At 40.8% G+C, this 12276-nt stretch overlaps 2 pseudogenes; both read left to right on the plus strand.

Annotated features, from left to right (window-relative positions):
- The first annotated feature begins 348 nt into the window (after positions 1 to 348).
- On the plus strand, positions 349 to 2553 carry LOC144365765 (G1/S-specific cyclin-D1 pseudogene; annotated as a pseudogene).
- Positions 2554 to 3588: 1035 nt separating this feature from the next.
- LOC144365766 (ras-related GTP-binding protein C pseudogene) lies at positions 3589 to 9842 on the plus strand (annotated as a pseudogene).
- The last annotated feature ends 2434 nt before the right edge of the window (positions 9843 to 12276 follow it).

Genomic DNA, 12276 nt, shown 5'->3' on the forward strand with positions numbered 1-12276 from the left:
AAAAAAAATACTTTTTAAAAAATATTGAAAAGAGTCAATTCCAAAACCTAGAGATGCCAAATTTACATTTATGCCACATTTTTTCTTTTTGGTGCTCCCAGCTTCACCCAGGTCTTCACACATCATGCCTCCTCGGGAAGTATTCTACTACTGAGCTACATCCCCAGCCCCATCCCATGAGTTTTTAAGCTCTGCTGTAAAACTAATTTAAAAATCTACATAAAGTAAAATTGAGAGAGGGCTGTCGGCGCAGTAGCAGTGAGCAGCAGAGTCAGCGCGCTCGGCTAGGGGGAGAAGAGCACGAGGGAGCGTCGGGCAGCAGGAGCGAACGCCGAGCGCTGACCGAACCCAGACGCGCAGCCCTTCGCGAGCGGCTCAGGCAGAGCCCCCGCCAGGGCTCACCAGCTCCTGTGCTGCGAAGTGGAGTCCATCCGCCGCGCGTACCCCGACACCAACCTCCTTAACGACCGAGTGCCGAGGGCCATGCTCAAGGCGGAGACCTGCGCTCTCTCGGTGTCCTACTTCAAGTGTGTGCAGAAGGAGATCCTGCCGTCCATGCGGAAGATCGTGGCCACCTGGATGCTGGAGGTCTGCGAGGAGCAGAAGTGCGAGGAGGAGGTCTTCCCTCTGGCCATGAACTACCTGGACCGCTTCCTGTCGCTGGAGCCCCTGAAGAAGAGCCGCCTGCAGCTGCTGGGGGCCACCTGCATGTTCGTGGCCTCCGAGATGAAGGAGACCATCCCCCTGACGGCCGAGAAGTTGTGCATCTACACTGACAACTCCATCCGACCCGACGAGCTGCTGCAAATGGAGCTGCTCCTGGTGAACAAGCTCAAGTGGAACCTGGCTGCCATGACCCCCCACGATTTCATCGAACACTTCCTCTCCAAAATGCCAGAGGCCGAGGAGAACAAGCATGCGCAGACCTTTGTCGCCCTTTGTGCCACAGACGTGAAGTTCATTTCTAACCCACCCTCCATGGTGGCCGCTGGGAGCGTGGTGGCCGCAGTGCAGGGCCTCCACCTGGGCAGCCCCAACACCTTCCTGTCCTGCTACCGCCTGACCCACTTCCTCTCCAGAGTGATCAAGTGTGACCCGGACTGCCTCCGCGCCTGCCAGGAGCAGATCGAAGCCCTGCTGGAGTCCAGCCTGCGCCAGGCCCAGCAGAACCTGGACCCCAAGGCCTCCGAGGAGGAGGTGGTGGAGGCGGCGGGGGCCGACCTGGCCAGCACGCCCACCGACGTGCGGGACATAGACGTCTGAGGCGCCCGGCCAGCGGCACCACCCAGCACCCAGCAGCGGCCGGCCGCAGCCCCGCAGCCTGGGAGGGGCCGCCCGCGGTGCTCCAGGCAAAGTCCCTCTTTTCAGGGATATTTTGCTAACAGAAGGGAAAGTCTCCTTCTCCTTTCCTCTTTCTCCCTTCCGTCTCTGACTTAAGCAAAAGAAAAGGGAAAAAAAAATCCTGAAAACTGTCTTTAAAAAAGAAAGAAAAGATAGAATTTGCATGACCTTGAGTGGGGGAGGGGCGTTGTGCTACAAAATAGAGGATTTTACTCCGTAATCAAGTAGCTGTATGTGAATGCGCTCGTGTCTCTGTAAGGATAGCATTAACACGCACGAGGGTCCCCGAGGGCTAGGTCGGATTCTTTGTATGTGTTCAGAAAAGAAAAAAGCATAAAAACTTCTTAAAAAAAAAAAGAAAAGAAAAATTTGAAAAACCATTTTAAAGTAGAAGAGGGTTAGGTAGGAAGTGTGTCCCCGCTTCCCCGAGAGGCAGGGCTTCGCACGGCCCTAGCTCTGTGCCCGCTTGCTCGTCACGTAGTCACTCCTTGTGTGTTTATCTCCTAGGTAGGTAGGCGTGTGACCTCTGCAGCTTGCCAATGGGTCAGCATGGTGTGGGGCCGGGCTTTTGTGCCTGGGGACCCCCACCTGGGCACCAGTCTGCAGGTGCCAGCCAGGGAGCTCGGGAAAGGCCAGCTGTCCACCACCACGTGCTGCTGTGGAGGGAAGCAAAGCGCGACATGACAGATTCCATTTTTATAATCTTCCTAGTTTTGTAGTTACCTGCTCGTGAGATGCTGGGTTCTCACCCGTCGGTCCTGCCGCCTGTTCACATCAGGTTCAATCCACAGCTACTCTCTTCTTATCATTTGGGGGTTTTGTGTTTTCTTTCTTGATATTCTAAACCGTTCCGTGTCAAAGCACTTTGGTCCAGCAGTTAGAGGCCACTTCGCTGTCACGTGCGGGGCGGTTTCCCAATGGAATGGCGGGGAATATTCACGTTCCTGCGGGCACAGGACCGCAAAGGTGTGACACCGTGGTGTCAGCGAGAGGGTGTTCCTGACGGTTTTGTACCAGTCAAGAAGAAAAAGGTCCGTGTCACAGTGCCAGGATGCAGGCCCCTTCCTGTCCTGTAGAGAGGTCGAAGTTCGCGGGAATCCTTTGGTGCCAACTGGTGTTTGAAAGTAGGGACCTCAAAGGTTCACCTAGAGAACAAGTAGTGTAAGGGTTACTTTTAGGTATTTCACAGCGGAAGGTTTTTAAACACTAAAATATATAATTTATAGTTAAGGCTGAAAAGAATATTTATTGCAGAGGATGCTCGTAAGGCCAGTATGATTTATAAAGTGATGCAGTCTCCCTTGATTTCGACACTCAACCCTTTCTGCCTTTGAGCTGCAGGTGACAAGATGGGGCCTTTGGTCGGTGAGGGAAGATCTCCAGAGAGACCGCCCAGACCTGGACTCGGCCTGTGGGGCGTTGCCCAAAGTGGTCTGCTCTAGAGGCACCCAAGGCACAGGGACGCCAGGGTGCTTGAGAGGAGAGGGGTCCAGGACCTTCTCATCCCTGCCCATCCTGGCCCTGTACCTTTGCATTGAGGACGTGTGGAGGGGAGGTGGCAAGAGTGTGGAGGCTGAGGCGGAGGCTGGAGAGAGCACGTGAGGGAGGAGTGTGGCGGGAGGCTCCGAGGGGACCGGCAGTGCCCACAGGAGAGACAGGCCATGGCTCCACTTCCTATTGCGCTGCTACCGGTGACGTCCCGCAGTCGGAAACTGTTCACAGCTTCTCTATATCTCTTTCACGTTGTTTTGCTGCTATGGGAGGATCAGTTTTTGTTTTACAATGTCATATACTGCCATGTGCTCGTTTTAATTTTCTCATAGAAAATTGTATTACAGATGCCCTTTTTTGTAGTTTTTTTTTTTAAGTAATCAATTTTAACTTGATGTGATTACTGCTCTATTCCAAAAAAGTCCCTGTTCACGATACCTCATGCTTCACTTAGCCATGTGTAGACCCACCAGTCGGCTCTGTCTGCCTCGTGGACAGAAACACGGACGAATCCCAAGACGGCCCTGGCCAACGGGGCCACGTCCAGGAGACCTGCGCAGGCCTGTCGCTGCCCAGCTGTGTCCCTGCGCCTGTAGTGCTGGGCTCCGCCGGTCTGGACGTGCCATTGTGTTATAGCTTCGCCAGCTGTGCCGCTCTTGACGTGTAGTTATGAACATTGCTTGTTGTTATTATTATTGGGATACCAGTCTGTCTTACCTGCCACTGTGGTGCTGGGCCATAGGACTCGTCATCGGGATGATTGGAATCGCTTCTGGAATAGTTGGAGTTTCGGTGCGTTTCCTCTGTTCCCTGTGCTAGTGTTCTGTTTGTTCTTGTTTGTTGATTACAGCATGATGCTAAATTAAAGACTCTAAATCTCAAAATAAATAAATAAATAAATAAATAAAATTGAATTAAAGCATTAAACATGAGTGCTATTAAATTTAAAAAATTAATTTACCATAAATCTCTTTAATTAAATTGATCAATTTAATTAAACTTGAAATTTTTAATATAAATTTATTTTGGAATAAAATTTTATTTGTTAAAGTTCCAAAGATAACACAAAGTGTTCCTAAATATTCTCCATCCTGTTTCCCCTTATGCTATTTTTTACGGTGCCAAGATATATTTGTTAATACCAAAAGACCAACATTTGTTCACTACTATTAAATAAACTACAGCTTCATTCACATTTTATGTTTTCTAATTTCAATATATCTTATTGTATTCTAAGATCCAAGTCAGAATATCACACCACCTACAGTAATTTTGTTTCTTGAGTCGCCTTCATTTTGTGCCAGTTTCTCTGTTTCCCTTAGTATTTTTTCTTGATGTTGGCAGGCTTGGGGAGGACTGGTCTTGTCATTTTTAAAGCATCTTTGAAATTTATTTTGCCTGTTTTTAATACTCAATGGATCCATGCCTATAAAAACAGAATTTCAGACATTTTATTGATTTCTGTAACATAGTTATTAATGTAAATTAAACATTAAATATTATAATGTGCTGTACTTGTTTCCTAACATCTCAGAAGGGACCATGTGTTTTTAATTTAAGAGAATAATTTTAAATGTATTTAATGATATAACAACCATAATATAGAAATATTCTGAACTTCCAATATCCTGGTGAATCATTTAAATAAATAGGAGAAATCATATGCCTTTAACATCTGTATACTTTTTTGTAAAATTATACCTTCAAGAGAAGCACTTGCTATGTGTTCCTATTTTATCTTTTTTTAGTATTTCATTCCAGTTTTATTGTAGAATGATATTACATTGTAAGTATATATCACATTTTCCTTTATAAAAATGTTATGAGCTTATTATAAATATAAATAACAGGCCATTGTGTATAGTCGTACCTGAAGTGAACAGTATTTAGGCAGTTTCATTATTTTTTATTTAAAAAAATAACATTAAGGAAGGGAAGAAAATCTGATCTTAGGAAATGCAACAGTCTAAAATACATTCAATAACATAGTTTTTCTAATAATGAGAAATTCTAATGGAAATTAAGAAATTAATCATATTAAATGACACTAGGGGCCTAGAGAAAGTGGAAACTAGGAAATTAATTACATTAAATGCCATTTGGGATCTTTGAAAATCAGGTTCAGGTTTCTAGTAGACACTTCTCTTAGAGGTGGTCTTTTTCTTCTTGTATTTACAGATCACAGAAGTAACAAATAATGAACACTAGAGGGAGCCAGAGGCACAGGCCAGAGGATAAATGTCAGCAACTATGTTTGGGGAATAGCCTTAAAGGAATGAATCAGGAAGATCAAAATTAAAAAGTCGTTATTTATTTTTTCTATCACTCATAATATAAGAAAGAAATAAAAATAAGTATCCATAAAAATTTATTATGAGTACCATAAAAAATACAATAATTTTTCTTGGGATATGTCATGAAAAATGTTTATAAGGAGATAAGCTTTGTGACGGATCTTGGAGAATGGTAAAAGATCAGTAAATATAAACGCAAAGGTCAAGATGAATAACACTGAGGCAGGAAGAAATAATTGTGCTGAAGCGAGAGGTAAATATGAAAGAGTATCTGGAAATTGTGTACCTTGTCAGACAATAAAGATTCCTTCCCTACAATAGATTCCTTCCCTACAATATTTATAACAGACTCTGTCTCTTGGTAAACCTCTTTTACCCTTCTGTAGACTTGAAGAGGAAGATTGAAAACTGCAATTACCAATCTTCACTCTGCTTCTTTTATCATTTATAAAAAATTGAAATTGTACTAATTCAGAGGGGTATAATGAAATTAAGCAAGTTAATAAAGACAGAGAATTTGTAACTGTTCCTAGAGCATATTAAATACTATAAAGATGCTTCTTCTTGTTGATGCCATTGTTGGTTATTTGGTATCCATTCAAATACTCTTTTCTTTCCATGAAGAGTTTTCTAATCTCTCCAATCCACTCTGATCTTTCATTTCACTGTACTCAAATTCAATTTTACCTAGATAATATTTAATATTTCTCCAATTATTTTGTATGTCTTCATGTTGTGCCTTCACTAGCTCATATTTTCCTTGGAAGGGACCATCAAATACTGGATACTCATTTGATGTGTCCATGGAACCAATAAAATTGAGGTCAGCTAATGGACAGTGAAAGAATGTCGTACATATCTTAAAAATGAAAAAGTGAATAGCATGAGATGTAATTACCCATTAGCTAATGGAATGTGAACATTATAAATAAGCTCAGGAGACATCTGAGCAAACATGCTCAAATAAACACAGCATTTTACTATTTCAATATTATTCAGTAGTATCAGGGAACATTTATTTGACATCTACAATTTCCTATACATTTACTCACAATAAATTTGAAAATAAATTTATTTAGAATTTTACAACAATCTTAGAGGGTTTTGTAAATGATTGAGGTTCATAGAGTACATTTTTGCTAATAGTGATAAAGTTAAGATTTAAATCTATGTTTACCAAACTTCAAGTATGTACTGTTTTGCCTATTACATCTTCTACTGATATAAATAAATTGGAGAAAAATAATTTTCATTTTTTAGATTAAGATGGCATATAATTATAGAGTGAACAAATAAAATGAAAACAAGAAAAATAAAAATGAAGTAGGAAGGATGGATATGATCAAAACATGTATATGAGTTTATGAAAACGTCACAGTGAAACCCTCCATTTATACAATTAATGTGAGTTTATAAATAATGTTTACAAATAATGTGAGTATTACATAAAAATCTACTCTTTTTGTTTATCATTTTCCAACAAATGTTTATTAAGCACTTACACTGTTCCAAGCACACTTCTAGAATTTGGGATTTACATCTGTGAAAAAACAAAGATCCCTATCCTTGAAAGAAATTACGAGTATGTGGGATGGGACATTGAGATAGTTGTAGTATTGAATAGGTTGATCAAGATAGGCCTTATGGAAAATATTACATTTGAGCGAAGACTAAGGGGATTTTTATCTCTAGGAAATATAGGCAAATAGTATTCCAGACGGAGGAAGCTGTCATTAAAAAATTTCTAGGGAAATATGCTCCTGACATGTTTAAGAACAATAAAGAGTCCACTCTATCTGGACAGAAATGAGAGTAGTAAGAGAGAAGCTGGAGGGGTGAGGGTACAGGTCATGGGGAGACAAATCAGGTAGGCTCTTATGGGCATTCAAAGTTGTTTCTTGGAGACAAATGAGGACCTTTTGCAGAGTGAGCATAGGAGTGACATCTTCTGATGTACAGTTTCAGTTTAAAGTAAATAACATAAAGTCATAGAATTATTTATTTAATTCAAAAGCAGGAAGCTAGCAAAGAGGAAAAATTGGTTTCACCTCTAAAACATCCAGGTAAATTTTTTTTCCTTAGGTCATCAAGGACTTTTTATTGCATATTCATTAAACTCTTTTTAGATTAATGACAGGGCGGCGGTGGCGGCGGCGGCCTGGGGAGGCGGCGGCCTGGCCTGTCTGGGCGCGGGCGGCGGAGGTCCAGCATCACGTCCCTGCAGTACGGGGCGGAGGAGAGGCCCCTCAACGGTAGTTAAGGCGCGGCGGATTCGTTCCCAAAGGACTTCGGCTGCGGCGTGGAGGAGGAAGAAGAGGAGGCGGCGGCGGCGGTCGGCGGGTGGCGGGGTTGGGGCGGGGGCCGGCGGCGGCTGTGGCCCTGGGAGCGCTGACAGCTAGAAGCCCAGGATTCTGCTCATGGGGCTGCGGCGCAGCGGCAAGTCCTCCATCCAGAAGGTGGTGTTCCATAAGATGTCACCCAATGAGACCCTCTTTTTGGAAAGTACCAACAAGATTTATAAAGACGACATTTCCAATAGCTCCTTTGTGAATTTCCAGATTTGGGATTTTCCTGGGCAGATGGACTTTTTTGACCCAACCTTTGACTACGAGATGATCTTCAGGGGAACAGGAGCATTGATATATGTCATTGATGCACAGGATGACTACATGGAGGCTTTAACAAGACTTCACATTACTGTTTCTAAACCTACAAAGTTAACCCAGACATGAATTTTGAGGTTTTTATTCACAAAGTTGATGGTCTGTCTGATGATCACAAAATAGAAACACAGAGGGACATTCATCAGAGGGCCAATGATGACCTTGCAGATGCTGGACTAGAAAAACTCCATCTTAGCTTTTATTTGACTAGTATCTATGACCACTCAATATTTGAAGCCTTTAGTAAGGTGGTGCAGAAACTCATTCCACAACTGCCAACCTTGGAAAACCTATTAAATACCTTTATATCAAATTCAGGTATTGAAAAAGCTTTTCTCTTTGATGTTGTCAGCAAAATCTACATTGCAACAGACAGTTCCCCCGTGGATATGCAGTCTTATGAACTTTGCTGTGACATGATTGATGTTGTAATTGATGTGTCTTGTATATATGGGTTAAAGGAAGATGGAAGTGGAAGTGCTTATGACAAAGAATCTATGGCAATTATCAAGCTGAATAACACAACTGTCCTTTATTTAAAGGAGGTGACCAAATTTTTGGCACCAGTCTGCATTCTTAGGGAAGAGAGCTTTGAACGAAAAGGTTTAATAGACTACAACTTCCACTGTTTCCGAAAAGCTATTCATGAGGTTTTTGAGGTGGGTGTGACTTCTCATAGGAGCTGTAGTCACCAGACCAGTGCCCCTAGCCTGAAAGCATTGGCACACAATGGCACGCCACGAAATGCCATCTAGTCTGAATTACAGCATCAGGGCTCGATGCCAGCTTACTCTTCACTCGAGGGTCAGATGCCACGTGCTGCAGGACATGGGAGCTGCTGCTTGTGGGAATCTGGTGCCTGTTCCACTAGAGACGAGGGGTAGAGTTTCTCATTTGGATGAAAACCCCTTCAACCAGGGTATATAACTGAAGCTACTATTTCTTTTTTTAAAAATGGCAAAAAAAAAAAAAAAAAGGAATTCTAGACACCACAGAACTCAAGTGTGTCTTTCTCCTCTTTTGGGTCCTACTTAGATAGTTGGGATATTTTGGACCTGGAGATCACACCATTTATTCATCATACCAGGGAATGTTGCCATCAATTCCAGCTGAAAATAATTGAATAAAAACTGAATTTTTATATGCTTTCTTTAGGTTTTTGTTTGAGTAGTCTCTAAACCCTGCTTTGCTTAAGTTCTAACACTGCCTCTCTGATCTCAGTTTTGGACATTGCACCTCTAAGACCTTTGAAATGCACTCGCTTGCTAACTCAGAGGACGCATCGTCTGATCGCAGCAAAAGACATTCCTGTGATTGTTATTGAAGAAATGAGAGAAAATTTTGTGCTGCATCAGGTGGAGAGCAAGGCTCAACAGTGGCTGCACCCATTCCCTTGGAAGTATTGAGGAAAAAACTTTGAAGCGGAAGAAAATTTTTACACCTGTGTTTTGAATACCAGATGTATGAGTTTTTTCCTCCAGCGTTTGATAAATGATCATGCTAAATGTAACAAAGGAGTTTAATTTTTTCCCCACAATCCCCTTCTAGGGGGATTATGTCACTGAAATATTTAGTCCACTTTTCTTTAATCTTGATATCAGCCTCCCCATACATTTTATTCTAAGCTATCTAGATTCTTTAAGAATTGATGTTTGTTGACCACGAATGACTCTAAAGCACTGGTGAACTCCACTGGGTGTTGGAGAGAGCATGCCGTGCCACATGTGTTGTTTAACATACCTTGTCTCCAGTATTCTGACACCAAGTGTCAACTGTGGTACTTACTTCACCTGGGATATTAATTTGTAATTGTTTCTTTTTGTCAGTGTTTGATACCCTTTCTGTTGATTTAAATTTACACATTATTTTTACTCCACATGCCTGGTAGTCATATGTCCCAAAGCCACTGGACCACTTGAGTACTTAAGTGCCACTGTTTAATGGAATATATATATTCAGGTCTGTAAACCTAACAGTGTGACTTGGAGTGCTTCCTTCAGGTGATTTTGACTGTTGAGTATTTACATGGACCATGGTGATATCCAAAAGAAAATGCTTTTTTATTTATAGATTATTTCATTGAACTATATATAAAATGGGTATCAATAAATGTATTTACTCCAAAAAAAATAAAAATAAATTAATGACAAATATCACACAGATAATTCTAATTTTAATAAAGGTAAATAATTCTTGGCTCACCTAGGGCAAGAATAATACTTTAATATCTAATCACTAATTTTTTGTTATTAAATACAAATATTAATAATAATTTAAAATGTGTATTAATTTATCCAGTCATTATAAATCAACTGTCATAATAAAATATTTTGGTTAAACTTGTTCTAATATGCATAATAGTTGGGCTTTGGGGACGTCTGGAGAATTTGGTGTAGCTTGAAATCATGAACCTCCTGCAGAGAATACATGAGCAGTCTTAACTACAGAAGTTTCTAGTAATAACAGTGTGCAAGGGAGAGAGAGAACAGAAAGAACCAGGGCTAAAACTGGCTACAGACCAGATGGGAGTGAACACTGGCAGATCCGGTGTTCGCTGTGTATGGCGAACTTCTCTACTGAGGACAGCACTGACAGATAACCCAAGGCAGGGAAGCCAAATAGGCTGCTACATTGTTCACCTACTATATTAGTGTGCTAGAGTTACTAGGTGGATTAAACAACACAAATCTGTTCTCACAATTCTGGAGATTAAAATCCAAGATCAAGGTGTTGGCAAGTCTGGTTTCCTCTAAGGCACGTTTTGTTGGCTTCCAACTAGCTGTCTTTTCCTTATGTTCTCACATAGTCACCCCTTGCTCTGTGTGTTGTCTGTATTGTATGCTCTTCCAGTCATATTGGATTCAATCCATCCACATGTCCTACTGATATAAATAAATTGGAGAAAAATAATTTTCATTTTTTAGATTAAGATGGCATATAATTATAGAGTGAACAAATAAAATGAAAACAAGAAAAATAAAAATGAAGTAGGAAGGGTGGATATCACCTTGAAGGACCTCATCTCCAAGTATGGTTAAACTTGTTCTAATATGCATAATAGTTGGGCTTTGGGGACGTCTGGAGAATTTTGAAGCACCAGGGTGAAGATTTCAACATATTAATTTTTATGGAGCATGAATCACCCTATAACACCTTGCATCAAGATCCAAATGATCTATCTGGTTGTAACAAGACTCAGGTCTGGAGTACTCAGTTACCTAATTAAGCTCTAGGTAAAACAGGAGACCCAAAATATGTTTTTGTTTGTTTGTGGGAGTAGCATATTTGTTATTACAGATTTTGATAATTTAAAAAATGTCAAAACAGTTATCCTGGAAAAAGCAGCATTTTGTTGTACTTTCTTGTATTTATTATAATAGTCTTAATTTTTAAAGTCAGTCTTTCTGTGACAAACCATGTGTAAGAGCTAAGAGAGCAGCCAAGTCAAGTGGGTATACACTGGAGGCCCAAATCTGCACCAAATCAGAAAACTGCAGCCCAGTTATAGGCTTGAGAAGAGAAAGAGAAGAAAGGGAAGGCTACCACTTTGGACTGGGGATGGCAAGCACTTATTCCAGACACATCAGATACAGGAGACTTGAGACACCAGGTTTCATCCATCATAGAATAGGCCCATCATAAGATAAATCCTAAACAACATAGTGGAAAGACATAGGCTTCAAAGTGGAAATATTTTGCACGATCCCAGTACCCTCTCATATGTACATACATATTTCCATACGGAAACATGCTGATTTGTGAGCCTGTGGGAATATGACCAAAATTCTCTGGATCTCAATGCCCGTAAATATCTCCATAAATATTAGCTGCTTTTCTCCTCTTGCAGTTGAGTAAGTCTACAGGAGATAGTTACCATAAATTATTAATTGAACTAGTGAAAAATAAAGCATAAAGAAATTAGTCCAAAACAGATATAGAATATATCTTCAGCTACCAATTCCCAAAAAGTTACAAGTAAGATTTAGTTTCCTGATGTTGCATTAACGGTTATGAAAATACCAAAGAATAAAGGTATTTTTTTCATTTTTATCCAATGGTGAAATCTCCCCTGAGCACCAAATATTAGATTATTTTGTCAAGCTTAAATATTTGCTATTGCCATAGAAGCATGATGTTGACATTTCTGGTTGCTAGAAGCATCATAGCCTTGGATGCATATACAATAGCTTTCTTTTGGCTCAAATAGGGGAATTTTTTAAAAATCAGTGTTACTTTCTTATTGTATGCTGGTAATAATGGAAAATATAGATTTGCTATGTAAATCATTCATGAAGATCTGAATTCACTAATCCAAAGAAATAAAAGCACCAATATTTAAGGATTTAAGCTTGAGATTTCTTTCTTTCAGCCTGTCTTTCTTTCTTTCTTTCTTTCTTTCTTTCTTTCTTTCTTTCTTTCTTTCTTTCTTTCCTTCCTTCCTTCCTTCCTTCCTTCCTTCCTTTCTTCGTTCCTTCTCCCTCCCTCCC

The sequence above is a fragment of the Ictidomys tridecemlineatus genome, chromosome 8, assembly GCF_052094955.1.
Source record: "Ictidomys tridecemlineatus isolate mIctTri1 chromosome 8, mIctTri1.hap1, whole genome shotgun sequence".
Lineage (NCBI taxonomy): Eukaryota > Metazoa > Chordata > Mammalia > Rodentia > Sciuridae > Ictidomys > Ictidomys tridecemlineatus.